Raw genomic sequence first — 19,150 nt, forward strand, 5'->3', positions numbered from 1 at the left:
GTCTATGACTCGACAGAACTTAATCCACGGCACTTAACAACAACAGTACATCTGTATGGGGTTCTCATGACATGGGAATGGCATTCTTTGTAAAACAGGAATGTTTTAAATGGAAATCAATTATTTTTTTTCAGGTTTACAGAAAACAGCAACAGTTGCTATTTTCATGATAACACCATCATGTTATCCAATTTAGGGCTGATAATCTAAAGACAAAGTAACTACAAATAGAGGAACCTCATATTTGCAAGGTTGGAGAGACAACACAAGAGAGGAAGACCCTGACGAGATGGATTGATTCAATGACTGGGGTAATGAATTAGGTGTGTCAGAGAAAATAGGATTGGCACAGGACAGAGCAGGTTTAGGGCTGTTGTACATAGGGTCTCTATGAGTTGCCGGTGACTCACAGTACATATGAACAACAAAGAAATATAGATTACACCTTAACATAAAAAAACAAGTCTTAAATTGGACCAATAGGCAACAAGGTGATAAATGGACAGATAATTGAGGTTGTCAAGGATTTCATTTTACTTGTATTCACAGTCAACACCCGTGGGAACAGCAATCAAGGCATCAAATGATTTATTGCATTGGACAAATCTGCTTTCACATACCTCTTTAAAATGCTAAAGGGTAGGAATAATAGTTTAAACATTAACATGCGCTTGACCCAAGCCATGGTATTTTTAGTTGTTTATGATATATGTGAAAGTTCACCAAAGAAGACATTCAGATGGTGAACAAACACAAGGAGAAATATTCAAAACTCCAAGCTCTAAGAGAGATGCAAATCAAAACGACTATGAGATATCATCTCACCACAGTAAGAATAGCAAAAGTTAACAGAACAGCAAGCAAGAAATGCTGGCGAGGTTGTGGAGAAACTGGAACCCTTACACAATGTTGGTGGAAGTGTAAAATGGTGCAACACTATGGAAGACTGTACGGTGCTTTCTCAAAACGTTGGAACTAGAAATACCATTTGACCTAGCAATTCCAATCTTGGGAATATACCCTAAAGAAACCATAAATGCCACCCAAGCAGAAATATGCACACCATGTTTATTGCTGCTTTGTTCACAATAGCAAAGAGTGAGAAAAAACATGAGAGCCCATCAACAAACAAGTGGATAGAGAAGCTCGGGTATATTCACACAATGGAATATTATGCTGCATTGAAAAACAAGGAACTCATGCAATATTATTAAAAATTAGTGCCCCGGAGGACATTATGCTGAGTGAAATATCTCAGTCACAAAAAGACAAATACGGCATAATGCCACTGATATAAAACAGGACTGCCATGGGTGCTGTGGGAAAACTAAGAAAAGATGGGATAAATATCTACAAACATTGAAACAGATGAGTGAGAGAACTGTATAAAAGGAATATATGATTAGGTATTATTGGCATGATAAGAGGCCGGAATAAGAGCTGCACAGAAAAGTGATCTGCGGTGAGGTGTGAGTCTGTATAACAATGAAAGAACTATTTTCCCAAAGAAAAAAAAAGCAATGTGGGGAGAACGGAGACAGGGAGAAAAATGTGCAACAATGAACCATTTGAAGCCCAAGTTCTTTATAAACTTTGATTACAATCTCCAAAAAGAATTATGTATGTGAAATTTGGGAAATGAATATAGAGAAGATCAAAGAGCAATTGATGACTTTGAATTGTGATATTGGCAAAGAATAATGAATATAATTGACCAAAAAAAGCAAAAGAAATCTCAAAAGCCTTTGAACATTCACGTATCTAAAATTATCCTCCCGTGTGATTAACTGCCTCTGAAAACTCACTGGAAGGTCAATTATGGGTCAGTTCTTTCTCAATGGTACAGAACAACAAAAACAACAGAGGTAGGGATGGTGAGGGTTTCAACTCATGACTCTAGACATGTTAACCATAGGAGCTATTCCCTGGAAAAGTGAAGGCACGCAGAAGAACACATTCTATGACATGGATTGACACAGTGATTGCAACAATAGATGTAAGAACCCCAGCGTTTGTGAGGATGGTGTAAAAATATGCAGAGCTCAGTCCTTTTGTACATGAATTACTAAATTAGAGCTAACTGGCAGATACCTAACAGTAGACCATGGAAAAAATGGCTCTGGTAGTCAGAGGTCATAGGTTAAAAATTTTCCTCATCCTTGGAAGAAGCTAAGTTATTTAACTGAAGTCTTTGGGAAGGGAAACAGAAAAGCACAGAGGCTGGCATTTAACACAGATGAAAATTCTTTTCACTTTTACTCAGATGCTCAAGGCCTTTCTGTTTCTCATACTGTGGAAAGACCAAGCTCCTCATCTTAGTAAGGGACCATGAATTTCCCAAATGGGCGGCCTGGGTATGTCAGGAAGTAAGATTCAGTTGACATAGGCCATTCTTACCAGGAATATAGTCTAACCTATTTTATTTTAAGCTTGATCTTTTTTTTTTTTTTTGACAGAGTGCCTGGACCAAAGGTGTAGATCAAACTACTGATACTGACTATATGTAAAAGCATGAAAATACTGCCCATTGTCATGAAAAAGTGTAATATACTGGAACATCACATTAATTGTTCTCAAAAATAAGATTTCTGAATATTTCCAAACTGAAAGAATGACTATGCAGTTTTGTGGAAATAGAAAATTCTTTTAAAGTATTAGTTCTGTGATTCATAGGGTGTAGGAGTAGGGTAGAAGGGGAATATTTGATCAGATTATGGGACTTGAGATAGAGGTTAGGAAGATCAAGAGCTTTGGAATTTATTTAATTTTTTTTTGTCTGAGTAATGATCTGTGGATTTAAAAAAGTCCGTATACTTCTTAAATGGCAAAAGAAGCAGGAAGCTCTATCTAACAAGGCTGCCCTTTCTGTCCTTATGCCGTGGGGACATCATAAATGCCTGCCGTTTCTATTGTAGCTGTCCCCACATCCTCCCTACGGAACTCTGGAGTGATGGGGATACCCAGTAGTGGCATAACTGTGGAGTTCTGTCATTCCAGTGGTTGTCTATCATGGTCAAAATTATCTTTGTGCTATCTCAGCTCCTTGATAGCACAGTGTATTGGCTCAGAAAATGAAAATCTGTGCACCTTCCTGTCTTCTAAGTGTGCCAGTATTTATTTCACTGACATTGTTGTCTTTAACAAAATATAGAAGTACATACACACAGAAGATAAATACCAGTGTGATAAAGTAGTCTTTGGGTAGAATGGAAAAAAGACTTTTTATTTCTCTCTCGCATACACGTTACTAGTATATGATAGGATTGCTGTTGCTGTTAATAGCTATCAAGTCAATTATGACTTATAGTGAAGCTATGGACAGTGTATCAGAACCTTGCACTCTCCTGTGCCATCGTCATCATCTCTGACACACTCAAGTCTACTGTTACAGTTACTGTGTCAATCCGTCTCATTCAGGGTCTGCTTATCTTCACTGACTCTCTACTCTTCCAAGCATAATGTCTTTTCTCCAAGGACTGGCCCTTCCTAACATAGAAAGCAAAGAAACAAACTTTGAGCCCTTATTTGATTATGTGCAGCTGTATAGGTTTTATAAAAGATGGTATCTGTATAATCAGACTTCTCCCTGAAATTGGGAGAAAATATTCTGGACAAGGTTCATTTGATCCATAGGAGAAAGAATTCTGTAGATAATAGTCACTAGTCACTTGAATATTCTGAACTTTCCATTCTTGTGATTTGTTATAACGGATACACACACATACATAGACACGAATGAACAATAATACAAGTCATTGCTATTGAGTTGAAGCCACTCATAGTTGGCCCTCCCAGTGGTTCCAGAGTCTGTAAATCACACAGGAGGAGACTGCCAATTTTACTCTTTCAAAACAACTGGTAGATTTGAATGACATGACTTTGAATTGAAAGTATAGTTCCTTACCCACTAAGCCAAAGTGAAGCTAAATGTCTCTTTTATTGAAGGCTGGCTATTTATTAATTTGTTGAAAGTCAATTGGCCATTTTAGATTTTTTTAAAAAATTATATTAGTTTGATTATGAAGTTCATGTACAATGTATTTCACACTGTTCCTCACTCACATTCTGTTTCACACTATTCTTCATTCACTTTATGTTTTATACAATAATTCTCACGTATTATGTTTTATAAAATTAATCACCATTGGATCTTGCCCATCATTACCCTGTCATTTCAGGTCCCTACTGGATCCTTCCAGCTTCCTTCATCCCCTAATCCTCAGGGCAATATTAACAAGCCAAATGGATTTGGATTGATCAAGTCAGAAAGCCAAAGCTTCTGCTTTCTGTCTCCTTTGAATCTTGCTATCTACTGGTGTTGAGGAGATTCACCAGTAGATTTTTATTTCATCAAGCACGTAAAGTACCTAACTTGCTATAGAATAGACACATCTAAGATAATACTAATATGAGCAACTCCTGCAAGATCCCACCTTTCTAATTTAAATGATACATAAGACAGTCTGGCTTCTGTTATGTCCTCTTACTTCATGGAACGAGATTTATTTCATTCAACTACAGAAGTAGATAATCTTTGCTGCAGTGATCTTGACTTCTTGTTTTCTCTTGACATTGAAACTTTCAAGTTTCATTTTCTGCTTTTCTAGACACTTGGAGGTTAATGGAAATACAGGAATGGGAAAGATAAATGAGGAAAGCAGAAAAAAAAGTAGACAGGAGGAAAAGAAGAAGGTTTTTTGTGACAAGAGCAACCAGCAGCCTAGAGAAAACTGGAAAAGATGCAGCTGCAAGGAGAAATAAGAGACGCAAGTCCACAGGCCTGTGATAAAAATAGAGAGAAATGGAGAGGGGAGGGCACAAAGAAGGTGGGGAAACAAAATCCAAAAAAGCAAATTGAACAGAGTGAAACAAGCCTGGAATTCAATCTCATTTAGAGGACAGAAGGTAAGGGAAAGAGAGAAAAGACAGTCTAAATTGTGCACCTAAATATGGTTACATGGAGTTTTCAAAGATAAGGTGAGAACTACAGTTTCTTTTTAAGGAGTAATTAAAATAGTCAGAAACAACAGAATGGAATTTATATTAACCAGCAGAGAACTGAAAATACACTGTTGTTGTGTGCATTGTACTCCGTAGAGCTGAAAGCAACCTATAGCTGACCTTCCGGCAGGTTATCAGAGGCAGCAAATCACATGGAAAGACACTGCTTATCCAGCTCCTGCGGAGCAGCGGGTGGCTTTGAACTGCGTGACTTTGGGATTGCAGCACAACTTCTTGTCACTTGACCGCCAGAGCTCTCTGAAAAAATAAAGAGCAATCAGCTAGCACAGTTTGGTCCTTCTTCACTCATATCCCATTTCATTCCATCTCACACTCCCTTTCTGTGTACTGAATATACATTTTAATATATTTGTAGTGTTAAATTTGTTTTTGTAGTGAAAAAAGAGTCACATTTAGAAACATCCATTTACTATAGGAAAACAACCATCTTGGCTCCTTCTTACAATATCACCAGTGTGAGCTCTCTTGACAGTTACTTAACCTATGATGACAGGTTACACACTTCAAAAAAGATACAATGACTGCAGGTTTATTTATTTTACCTTCCACATACTCTTCATAAATAAATAAGTATTTATGGAAACTCATTCCTTTGCTATTGTTTAGCTGCCACTCAAGCTTGTGTTTCTGTAATACCCAGATATCAAAAGCTACAACTTTATTAATTTGATGCCAATTGATTTGGTGGAAGAAAAGCTGGAAAGGGAGGCAGTTGTTCTGTGTTGTATCAAATTGGGAAACTCTGTCCTCATTATCCCAGAGATTTTCTGTAATGTCACAACTATCAGAAGTGTCCCATGTCTTCCCTGACTGCTAATGCTCATTGCCTGGTGTCTGGTCAGAGACAGACTCTGAAGTGGTTAGCATTCTCAGATGGGTGGGAGTGCAATTCTGGTTTATTCTGCAGTGAGGCAAATGGATATCATGTTTAGCAGCTGAAAGAAAGGTTAGAGGGTTAAGTCTATCTAAAGGTTCCTTGGCAGAAAGATCTAGCAATCTGCTTGCAAAAATAAGTTGTTGAGTAACTCTGTGGAATATAGTTTTATTGTGACACACATGAAGTTTCTTTCCAGTACTCAGCACTGAGTTCTTGACAGTGCTTCCAAGCTGTTTAGTGGGAAATATCTTGCCTTTTACCAGCAGAACATCCAGTCTTTATGCCCCCAACTAACCAACAGACAACAAGAACTTAGGAGATGTATTGTGTTTGGAAAATCTGCTACTTAGGATATCTCCAAAATGGTGACAAGCAATGATATTAATTTGAAGACTAAAGTATGCTTGATTCAGGCCATGGTCTGTAGTGACCCAGACTTGCTACAGAACGGGACAATGAATAAAAATGACAGAACAAAAATTGATGTCTTTGAATTATAGTACTGATAAAAAGTACTGAATATCCAATAACAAGTAAATATGTCTTGGATAAAGTGCAGACAGAATGTTCCTTGGAGGCAAGGATGATGAAGCTTCATCTTTCGTACTTCATGTAAGTAGGTGAGGCTATTCCTTGGAAATGGACAACATGCTTGGAAAGATGCAAGGTCAGTGAAGGAAAGGCAGACCCAGTGAGATGGATTGACACAGTGACTTCAGCAATGGACTGAAGCATGTAAAAAATGATGAAGGCACAGGATAGGGCAAGGTTCAGATTGACTGTGAGTCATACGTGACTTGATGCACCCAACAAAAACAACAACACCCCTTGTATACAGCTACCACCTTCCATCAGTGGATGCTTGTATATTGTTAAGATGCTGATCAACATGAATATTTGCTATAATAATCAGAGTTTCTAGATTAAAATAAATGGGAAGAAATTATTGGTAACATAATCTGGCAACATCATGATAGATGAAGAGATTGGGATTGTTAACAGCTTCAGTTTGCTTGGCCCTACAATCAACACTCTTGGTACCAGCAGCCAGGAAAGCAAAAGATGAATTGCATTGGGAAAGTCTGCTGTCAGAGACCTCTCCAAAGTACTGAAGAGTGATATTGTCAGTCTGGAAACTAAGGGGTGCCTAATACATGCTCTTTGCAACTACTTGCTGTGCATCAGAAAGCTGGACAATGAATAGGGAAGATAGAAGGAGAATTCATGCTTTTGAGCAGTGGTGCTAGAGAATGATGTTGAATATACCATGGACTGCTAGGAGAACAGACAAGTTCATCTTGCAGAGCATGAAGCCAGGCTGCTCTTGGAGTCAAGGATTCTGAAGCTTCATCTGACATACTTTGGACATGTTGCAAGGAGGGACCAATCCTTGGAGAGGGACGTCATGCTTGGGAAGGTGGAGGGAAAGTGCAGGAAAGAAAGACCCTTGATGAGATGGAGTGACTGGGGTAATGGGGGCAGGTGTATCAGAGAAAATAAAATTGACACAGAATAGAGCAGGGTTTAGAACTGTTGTAAATAGGCTTGCTATGAGTTGCAGGCAACTCGATGACACATAGCAACAACAAATTCTGAAAATCAGCCAGTATTTACTACATTGATTGCAATGGTCTTATGTGCAATAAATTATAGGTATGAGGTAAGACAAGAGAGCTTTACAAGAATTACGAGTTGGAGACTGACTTAAGGGGACATAACAACAATAACAATGGCAACTGAGACTGGTGAGTTAATTATAGAAAGAAGGAGCTCATCTCTGCATTCTGAACCTATTGCTTGAATAGTGGCCTACTTCTTTACATCTTTCAATCAGTGTAGTGGTATCTGGGCCCTCTGGAGTCACTCCAGTATTCATTTTTTCCTTAAGAAATGGCTTAAACAAAGCTCATGTGTTAGAAGTAAGAATGGAAGGAGTAAGCATCCCTCTACAGATTCAATAGTGAAATATTTGGTTTCCATAAGGTAATTTTCTTTGCCACTTAAATATCATAGAATATATTCTCATTTGTTTTTACTCAGTAAATATAGTGAATTTTGTATGATTTTTAATTATATTGCCATATATTTAGCTATCTCGGCTAGCAAACTGTAAATAAACATCTATGGATATGTTTATGTGTGTGTATGCTTGCATGGGTGTGTAAATAATAAGGATTTATTTATATACATAATTCTGGAAGTAATTGTAGAGTGTAGGAGAGGCACGCTTCTCCTTTTGTATATGAACATTTTACTAAGTAAGAAGAAAACCAAACAAATAAAACCCCCAGAACAATAACCAAAAAGTCCAGAAACTCTTCATCCGTAAGTGGGACTGATAAACGTCTCTGGCAGTTAAGAAAAGGGAATGCCTTTTGCTTTGGAATGGAAGCTCTGGATGTGAATGGTTTCATCTGTCTAAGGAGTTGTGTATGCACAGCAGAGATTGTATTTCTAGGCTTAGTATCAGGCACAATGCCTTGACCTTTTGCAAACAAAGCCTGGTCATCACTTTTCTCCTACTATGCCTAAATCGTTCATTCTCATCCAACATGGCAGCTGGCCTAGGATATCAAGTGTAGCCATTTCTTCAGAAGAGAAGAGGGAACTTATTTACCATCCTTTCTACATCATTGTATGTTGCTTGGAGATATTGAAAGGAAGGAATATTATTACCAAACTAAACTTTTGAAACATATTGTGACATGGAAGAGAGATGATTATCAACCATTATGGAAGGTAAATGTCTTTGATTGGACAAAGTCAATGTAGAGAATAAGTTTGAAAAATAGTTAAGGGGACCCCAACTTACAGTTGACTATAAGGCTGTAGTCAACTTGTTTCAGGAATTCAGATGACTTTAATGAAAACAGAGGGACAATTATTAGTAGAATGATGGGAACATTTGCCAACAACTAGTCTCTCATTTTTTACTGGTAAGGAGTTGCACTGCCATACCAATGGTGCATGGTTTAAATCCCCCACTTTCTCTGAGAAAGAAAGATGGCCAACATCCTCCTGTATGATTTATTGCCTCTGAAAACCTGCTGGAGGATCAGCTATGAGTCGATTCTGACTCAATTATACATAAGAAAAAGAATATTTAACAAATATATGTGTATGCACATATATACACATTCTGGTAGTTTAGTGGAAGGAATTGCACTGCCAGCCCAAAGGTACATGGTTCAAATACACCAGCAGGGTTGATTCCTGACTCAACAGTACACAACAACATATATGTACTTATATATATACATATTTATGTATTCAAATACGTACATGTGTGTATTCAAATACTGTTTGTGTGTCCACAAACTAAGTGCTAACTTTTCATGCAAAATAAAAATCTGACTTGGGGGGAAATTTGAGTGTATAATGTGCTATAATGGCTTGCCATCTCCAAAAGTAACCCATTGCATATCTTCCAGACTATGGCAGATGGCCCCTAGGGATTTGATTACTAGCCTTTAACCATTGTGTTCACTATGTGACCTTGAAGAAACCTCAGTTTGCCTCTGCTTCCTCACTGATAAAATGTGATTGATGACACTATTGGTCTGCAACCTACTGATAACTAGTGGACTAAATGTATAATATAGTAAGCGGACATCTAGGATGTTTAACAGCAATGCAAAGCACACAGGGCCTTCGGAGATAGGCACCTTGCAAACTTCAGATCGGATCGGAAGCCTGTCTTCTCCCTTGCTCCTGGTAATTTATTCTTTATTCTCGTCTATATTGTAGCAGTCTATAAAATGTTTGGATGTTCTACAATGTTTATGAGAGAGGCTATAGAAAAGAAAGATGATTCATTCTATACATATATAACCTGCAAGTTCTTTTTCCCCCCTAAGTGTTTTGCAAGAGGGAAGAGAAATCTTTACCTGATATACAATATTGAACTTTAAAAAGAGTCAATGGGGATGGTTCACAGGGATCAGGAGTCAATTTATAGTCCATAGTTTGTGTATTAATTTGCAAAATATTTCCAAGTGGTTTATGGTTAGTAAGCTCGAATCAATTGCAGTATCATTATTATTGGAGGAAAAAAATAGACTATGTTCTTTCCCAGTGAAGGTTAAACTGAAGAGATGCTAGCCTGGGTTTTCTTTCTCCCTTTATTTTCTTTGCTTCATTTCTTTTCTTGTTTTGTTTTTGTAGTCCTGCCTTTCTCAAATCTTAAGGGGCAGGCCCTCAAAAGCAAAGCACACAGAAGGCAGTAAGGGAGCAGACCCTCCTCCCCAAGGTCACATTCCACCATAAAGACTCTCCTCAGCAGGTTCTAATAAGAGTGCTGGTGTGAAATGGCCTCAGTAGGATCTGAACTTGGGACTTTTTCTAATTAAATTTTGAAGTGTTTAGTGTGTTTTCATTTCGGTTTTCTAATTTAATAGGTCTCATTTGTACCATTACTATGGATTTCTTAAACCCTTGCTTCGGTTATTAATTTCTCAATTGTCCCAGGCCAAGTCGTTACACCTTGATCTTCACATAATAGGTAGGAAGATTGGAGGGGGCGGGGGCGGATTTTATCCAGAGAATTGAAGTCTAAAAAGCATGTTTGTCTAAAAATCTTATTTGAGATAAAGTGAGTGGCTTCTATAGATGAATTACTTGAGTGTTGCCTCGACTCTCCTCGCTTTGAGAGCTGTTATATCTATCCTTTAGGGGCATAGATACACATTCTAATGCTTTAGGAGAGTATCTGAGAGCAGGGATTTCACAGCTGAAAGAATGAAAGTCATTATTTGAATGTAGTGAAATTCTATTTTGTCAGGAAGATTAGTAATGTTTATTGAGCATTTTTGTATAATCCAAAAGAAACTATCACTAGTTTAGTTTCTCCATTCACCTTTTCAAAACACTCCAGGAAAAAGGAGAAAGGTAAACTTCATGATGATATTGATCTTAAGAGGGTTTCTTTCCATAGTTTATTGCAAAGTGTATCCTGTATCTATGGAACAGGAAAATGAGCTGAGGTTTGTTGAAGTCTGTCTGAAATTGTAATTGTACATGCATTTGATTGTTTCCTTACTAGCTATGACAACTTAATGGACACTATAGCAGAAACCTAGGGAAGTAAACCAGTCTTTATCTCATGATGTCTTCAGGTTAACACATTCTTTGTCCCAGTTGAGGACACCAGAAGCCCAGCTATCTGTCGTTTCTTTGATAAGGGACCAATGTTCTTCTTTTCCTTAAGTGGAAAAAAACTTCTTCCAATTCACATAATGTTTTAGGAGTGAGAAGCTACACCACCCAGCTCTCTCCGAGGGACCTCTACTGTGGAATGGTGTGTTCTTGGGTTACTGGATTGTTGTTATAATGTATTCTGGGTTAAAGTGGCTGCTGAAAGTGTAGCTTGTGCAAGTGAGCTGTGCATTCCAAGATAACTTGAGGATCTTGAAAAATAGAAATCTTTGGAGATAGCAAAGGCTAAGGGCAGGAGTGAGATTTGAGACTGTCAAGTGATGTGTATTTTATTATTTGGTACTTATTAGTTCCTCTAGGTCATATAGCCCTGTTGCACAAGTTGCCGTACAGTGGTCACATGTGGTTGCTGTGAGGCTGAACACTGTGACACTTATACATCAAATGTGTTAATGGTCGGTTACCCAATGCGGACAGAGAGTGGGGTGGAGCTCCCCAATTAAAACAAGCTTGGAAGCAGGAGTGGCATCCACTTCCATAATAGCTTGCCTCTGGAAACCCTATGAACCTGGAGAGAGGATGAAAGACACTCAAGCATTGAGGACTCTTCTTCATAGGGTTGCTATGACTCTCCTGTGACTCGACGGCACTTAACAACAAAAACAACAAGCTATTAGTTATCATTAGATGAACTCAGAGACACAGATGTTACTCTTTTATTTGATGATTGCTAAACAGGAGTACTTCAGGGATGTGTCCTGTCTCCACACCTTTTCAATCTATACATAGAACAGAACATTTGGGAAGCTGGGCTCTATAAGGAGAAATGTGACATCAGGATTGGAAGAAAGACTCATCAGCAACATTTGTCATGCAGATGACACAACCTTGCTTGCTGAAACTGAGGACAGCATGAACCTGCAGAAAGTCAAGGACTGTAGTCTTTCTTCAATATGGATTGAAGGTCAACATTAAGAAGACAAAGATTCTCAGCATGGGGCCAATTGACAGCACAATGATAGATGGAGAAGAGATTGAAGTTAGTAACAGTTTCAGCTTGCACTATAAACATATTAAGTTCCATAATCAACACTCTGGCACTAGCAGTCATGAAATCAAAAGACCAATTGCACTGGGAAAATGTGCTGTCAGGGACCTCTCCATGGTACTGAAAGGTAACAATGTCAGTCTAGAGATTAAAGTGTGCCTGATCCAGGCCATAATCTTTGCAATTATTTGCTATACGTCAGAGAGCTGGACAATGACTAAGGATGACAGAAGAATAATCAACGCTTTTGAGTTGTGGTGCTGAGAAGAGTTTTGAACATACTATGGACCACCAAGGAAACAAACAGGTCTGTCTTGGAGAGGGTGAAGCCAAGTTTCTTCTTGGAAGAGACTGGGATTTTGAGGCTCTTTCTCACATACTTTTGACTTATGGCCTAGAGAAGGATCATACTCAGGAGTGTGGAGAGATAGTGCAGCAGAGGAAGGTCTCAGATGAGATAGACTGATAAAGTAAGTGGAGTAATGGGGATAGGTGTGTTGGAGTCAGTGAGACAGGCTCAGGACAGGGCCGGCTTCAGAGCTATTATACATATTGTCACTGTTAGTCACAAGAGACTCAGCAGCACATAATAGAACAACAAATAGCTTTGTAAAGATCGCTGTTGGCTCACTGATTAAATGCTTGGCTGTAAACCACAAGGTTTATAAGTTTAAACTATAACTTATAACTATAGATTATAACTATAAGGTTTATAGTTTGAACCCATTAGCTATCTATTAAAAAGTTATGGGAGTCTACTTCTTTAAAGATCATAACCTTGGAAAACCCGTAAGGCCTTCTACTTTGATTTATAGGGTCACTGTGAGTAGGAATATTTGATGACAACTTATTCTTGTTTCCTCATTTTTATAAGCAGATATAAATTCGCACATATAGATCAAGCTAATGCAGCCTCCAAAAACTTGCTAGAAGTCAGTTGTGAGTTGGTTCTGACCCAACGTCACATAACAACAATAACAAATAGAAGAGTAGGAACTCTGGCTGACTGAAGGGATTGAGAATACATAGAGCCACACGATGCTAATAAAATATTGACACTTCTCTGAAGGTTTGAATCCACCAGCAGCTCCAAGGGACAAAGGCAATCTCCTCCTGCATAATTTAAAACCTCCCCACTGAGAGGTCAGCTATGAGTCAGCTCCAACTTGACAGGCAATGAGAGTGCAAAGATAGAAGGGTAACATATTGTTCATATGTTTTACATAAGGTAAGGATCCTGTAATAAAGCAATTTAAATATATCATTCATGTTCCTCCAAGGAGTAAGAGAAAGATTCTATTTGAAACTTTTTCAATATGTGATTTAAGTAATGATATCATACTGCCTATAGCAGCTTCATGAGAGGAAGATGGACAGCTACCCTGCCTTCATTAAGATTTACTGTGTCAGAAAACGAGAGGAGGGCCACTATCATTTGGAATAGAGCTGATGGCTGAGATTTTTGTAAAATGTATATTGTCTTCTGTTATTTTATATTTGTTTTTATTATTATTTTATATTTATATTTTATATTATTATTTATCTTGTATTCCGGATATTTTCCTATAAGGGATCAAAAAAATCTCAACCTAATGTTAAAATACATAGATACTTATTAAAGTATAATTTATATAATGCCAATACTTTAAACTATCTCATTATCAACAATCCCCTTTCTCTCAAAGCAAATAGCATAGGTCAAAAGGCAATTAAGATTAGTGGAGGGTAAGTTGGCAGAACCCATATGGCTCCCTCTTGAGTACTAGAAAGTTAATTGAATGACACTATTGCATTTATCAAAGGTTTACAGCACAATACACACAGCACATTTGCATAACGGAAACTTGACTATATATTTTCTCCATGTTGATTTTACAAGTTGGATAAAAAAATGAATTTTAATAATAGATATTCTTAAGCCTGTACACTTGCCGCCTGGGATTAGCCTGGGATGCTAGGGATACAAAAGTGGTTAAGACAGCCTCTCTTTTTCCAAACATAACAGACTTGCAAAACATTACAGTGCTGGGGGAACAGTGTCATAAAAGGAAAAAAAGTTGCAAAATATAATATATGCATATTATAGGCATATGCTTTCAAATATAAGTTAAGAGGTAAATAAGTAGAAGAAAGAGTGAGAGAACTCATAACAGAGGGTAGGATATTCTTGTTCTGAGAAATTGCTAACACTTATAGCTCTTATCATGGGTGGAATGATAAGTGGAAGGTGAGGAAATGAAGAAATAAATATAGGTACTTATTAAAGCAAACTTATAGTAAATGCTTGTTACCTGGGGTTGTCAAAATCAGAATATCAGTTGTTATTGTTGTTATGTGTTGTCGAGTTGCCTGTGACTCTTAGCAAACCATAATCACATACTCTCACAGTTCTGGTGTGTTAGTAGGGCTAAGACTTTTTTTGAAGTTTCTAGGGGAATATATTTCCTTGTCCCTTTTAGCTCCAGATAGTCTCACATGTTTCTTGATTTGGGTCAGCAAAACTCTCAACTCTAACTCTTTATTTATACAGCTGTTTTCAGTTTTTCTCTATATCTATTTATTTTCTTTTTTCTATAAGGACATCACAGATATTGGGCAAAGGTTGCCTTTGCAATACGACCTCATATTAGCCTAACTAATTACATCTGTAGAGATTTTTTGTTTTTTAATGAGGTTGTGTTCACAGGTACAGGGTGTTAGGGCTTCATGTATCTTTTTTGAGAACATTAATGAACCAGTAACACTATGAAAAGCTAGGAATAAGGAATAGAAGGAAGACAGTAAAAGAGGAAAATACTAGTAGGCTTATTTCCATAAGGAAGAGATTTGAGTATAATTATATTGAAAGAATGAAGCTGACAGAAAGAGAGCTTGAAGATAGAGAAGCAAGAGATAAAAAAAATTGTTCAAGCAGTTGTCTAGGTGCACAATAGAAGAGGTATCGGAGTACAAGGGGAAGCGTCAGTCTTTGACAATACTGAGTAGGTCTGTCCCATCCACAAATACCAAACGTGGAAAACTGAGTTTCAATTCAGTTTCAACTCAGTTCTCTCCAACAAATAGTGTGTGAATTGAAAATCAGTTTGTAGTCACAATTTCCTACCACTGTTATCAATATAGCTTAGAAACTTGAGTCTATAAAAATAGCCTGGTTTTTTTTTTGTTTTTGCTTTTTCTACCTAAAACTGTGTTTACATAATGCTAGCATCACAACATGAATAAAGAAAGTAATCATTTTCGGCCGTGGAATTAGATTTATTGGAATTCTGTGATATTATTTACAGAGGCACAATAGGCTTCAAGTGCCCATCTTAGATATTAAAAGTAAGCTGAGGGATAAAAATTGTGTGTGATACTCATTCCTGTAATTACAGGCAATTACAACAGATACATAAAGAACAAGAAGGACATTTAACATGAGACGACAGGTATACACCTTTTCAGGAAGGATAATGTCACAGTGTTCAGAATGTTATATCCCAGCTATGAAATTTATTCCTAGGAAAATATTTGAATGTATTCATACCGAGAGTGCATAGTTTATCTTATAAAATGCCAGTTTGCTGGATGACAGGAGTAGATATAATTTCCTTCAAAACAGCGTGTAGCAGATGAGAGCAAGATTACAAACTGTGTGCCTAAATAAATCTGCCATTTTTTTTTTTATTCGAAAAGTTAAACCTGTAGCTATTCACCCAGCTAGCCCTTGGAGGTACAAGTGCAGATATGTACAAAGCCCTCAAAACTATCCAGGCTGAGGCAGTTTTCAAGCTGTGTCTCCCACATTCGTGAACCAGTGCTGTCTTGAAAAAGATTGATAGGCATTTGACCATGAAGAGATATTTTAGTGTCGAGCACGGAATTTCAAAAGTAATTTCTTTAAATAAGTTAGCTAATTTGATGGAGGATTTTCTAAACATTTACTATGAAATTGCTCATAGAGAACCAACAAAATGAGAATTCCCTTCATGATATATTTTCTTATATATTGAACATGTAGATTTTGATTTTTTTGAGGGTTTTTTCCTCCCATAGAACTCAAAAGAGTATTTTTTAAATTGAAATTTTAATGAAAGCTTACAGAGACTTTGGATTTCCATTCTTACATTATTGCACATTTTCCTCCCTGCCCACTCCTCTCCCCTAGTTCACTTTTCTCTTTAATATATATATATTCATTGTTATACAATCCCCCTCATCCCAGTCCGCTTTACTATGCAGCTCTTATTCTGTACTCTTGTCATAAAATTAATACCTAATGATATATTCCTTTTAAACAGTTCTCTCCCTCATCTGTTCAATGTAGTATACATTATATATCCTCTCTTTTCTTAGGTTCCTCCCAACTCTGATGTCAGTCCCATTTTACAACAGTGGCACTATGCACTAATTGTCCTTTTGTGACTGAGATAGTTTATTCAGCATAATGTCCTGCAGAAACAAAAGAGCATTTTGTAAGGTACTTTGCAATAATATATGGAGCCTTCAAAGCCTCCAAATATTAGCTTTTTCATACTGTTTGAAGTTCTATTCATGGGGGCACGGTTTCCAGAGGCATATACTATTGCTGTTGTTGTTATGTGCTGTCGAGTCACCTGTGACTCAGCAAATATATGCACAATAGCCCTGTACAGTGTTCTATCCTGAGCCAATCTCACTATCTTTGATAACGAACCCCATTACCCCAGTTATTGTGTAAATCCATCTTATCTAGGATCTTCTTCTACTGTGCTGACATCCACCCTTCCAAGCATTATATCTTTCTTCAAAGACTAGTCCCTCCAGGCCATATACTGAAAAGATGTCAGATGGAGCATCTAAATCCTTGCCTTCAAGAAGCAACTTGATTTATCTCTCTCTATGTCAGACCCATTTGTTCTCCTTGACAGTCCATGGTAGGTTCAATACTCTTCCCCAGGACCACAACTTACAGGCACTGATTCTTCTTCTGTCACCTTTGGTCATTGTCCAGCTCTCTGATGCATAACAAGTAATTGCAAAGGCCATGGCCTGAATCAGGCACATCTCAGTCTCTAGGTTTACATTATTGCTCTTCAGCACTCTGGAGAGTTCCCTGACTGTAGACTTTCCTATTTTTAGTTTATGTGCTGTCAAAGCGAGCACAACAGTAGACTTTCCTAATGCAATTTGTCTTTTCGTTTTCTTTCTCTGCTGTTGCCAAGATTGTTGATTGGGGAGCTGAGCAAGATGTTATCTCTATCTCTTCTCCATCTGTCATGGTGCTACCAATTGGCCTAGTAGTGAGAATCTTTATCTTCTTAATATTGAGTTGCAACCTATATTGAAGACTGCAGTTCTTGACCTTCTGCAACAAATGTTTCACGTCCTTCTCTGTTTTGGCAAGCAAGGTTGTATCATCTGCATAACTCAGGTTCTTGATGTGTTCTCTTCTTTCAATCCAATGCCACATTATTCCTCATAAAATCCAGCCTCCTGAATGATCTGTTCCACATATAAGTTGAAAACGTTTAGAGACAGGAAACATCCCTGATACACTCCTTTCTTGAACAATCTGCTCTTTAAACCTGACAGTCTTTAGTGTTGTTGCTGTTGTTATGTGCCATCGAGTTGCCTGCGACTCATAGCGACCCTATGTACAACAGCCCTAAACTCTGCTCTGTCCTGTGCCAATTGCACTGTTTCTGACACTCCCATCCCAATTATCCCAGTCACTAAATCAATCCACCTCATAGAGGGCCTTCCTCTCCTGACCTGTCCCTCCACCCTCCCAAGCATGATGTCCCTCTCTAAGGACCGGTCTCTCCTCACAACATGTCCAAAGTATGTTAGACGGAGCCTCAGAATCCTTGCCTCCGAGGAGCCACCCGGTTTAACCCTTTCCAGGACAAATCTGTTTGTTTTCCTAGCAGTCCATGGTATTCTCAGTACTCTTCTCCAGCACCACAGCTCAAAGGCATCAATTCTCCTTCTATCCTCCTTGGTCATTGTCCAACTCTCTGATGCATAACAGGTGATTGCGAAGACCATGGCCTGTATCAGACGCACCTTAGTCTCCAGAGAGATACCACTGCTCTTCAGCACTTTGGAGAGGTCCCTAACAGCAGACATTCCCATGGCAATGCGCCTTTTAATTTCATGGCTGCTAGTGCCAAGACTGTTGACTATGGAGCAAAGCAAACTAAAGCTGTGTACAATCTCAATCCCTTCACCATCCATCCTGATGCTGCCAATTGGTCCAGTGGTGAGAATCTTTGTCTTCTTGACATTGAGCCTCACTCCATATTGTACGCTGCAGTCCTTGACACTCTGCAGCAGGCGCTTCAGTTTCTCCTCAGTTTCAGCAAACAGGGTTGTGTCATCCGCATAACGCAGATTGTTGATAAATTGTCCACCAATCTTGACCACACATTTCTCCTCATAGAGCCCAGCCTCCCGGATAATCTGTTCTGCATATAGGTTGAAAAGGTATGGAGATAGGATGCATCCCTGGTATACGCCCTTCCCAATTTTGAACCATGCAGTGTTCCCTTGCTCTGTTCTGACGACTACCTCCTGGTCCAAGTATAAGTTTCTCATTAGCATGATCAAGTGTTCTGGGATTCCCATTCTTCTCAGAGTCAGCCACAGTTTGTTATGATCTACACAGTCAAATGCCTTTGCATAGTCAATGAAACACAGATAGACATTCCTCTGGTATTCCCTGCTTTCAGCCAAGTTCCATCTAACATCAGCTACAATATCTCTAGTACCATGACCCCTTCTGAAACCAGCCTGGACTTCTGGTAGTTCTCTGTTGAGAACTCGTTTTTGGATAATCTTCAGTAAAATGTTGCTTGCATGTGAAATTAGTGAGATTGTTCTGTAGTTTCCACATTCTGTTGGGTCACCTTTCTCTACTGCTTGGGTTTTAGAATAATTCAGGGTAAATGTTTGGTTTAGATATTATTTTAAGACAATGATTTCCAAGCTTCCATCAGCTTCTATTGCTAGAGAATTTCTGAAGTTCATGAAAATTTGAAATTCTCTTAGGTATCCATGCCCATTCATCATAATTCATCTATTGGACC

The sequence above is a fragment of the Elephantulus edwardii genome, unplaced genomic scaffold, assembly GCF_000299155.1.
Source record: "Elephantulus edwardii isolate Elephantulus edwardi_28Jun2011 unplaced genomic scaffold, EleEdw1.0 scaffold00032, whole genome shotgun sequence".
In the NCBI taxonomy this organism is placed as follows: domain Eukaryota; kingdom Metazoa; phylum Chordata; class Mammalia; order Macroscelidea; family Macroscelididae; genus Elephantulus; species Elephantulus edwardii.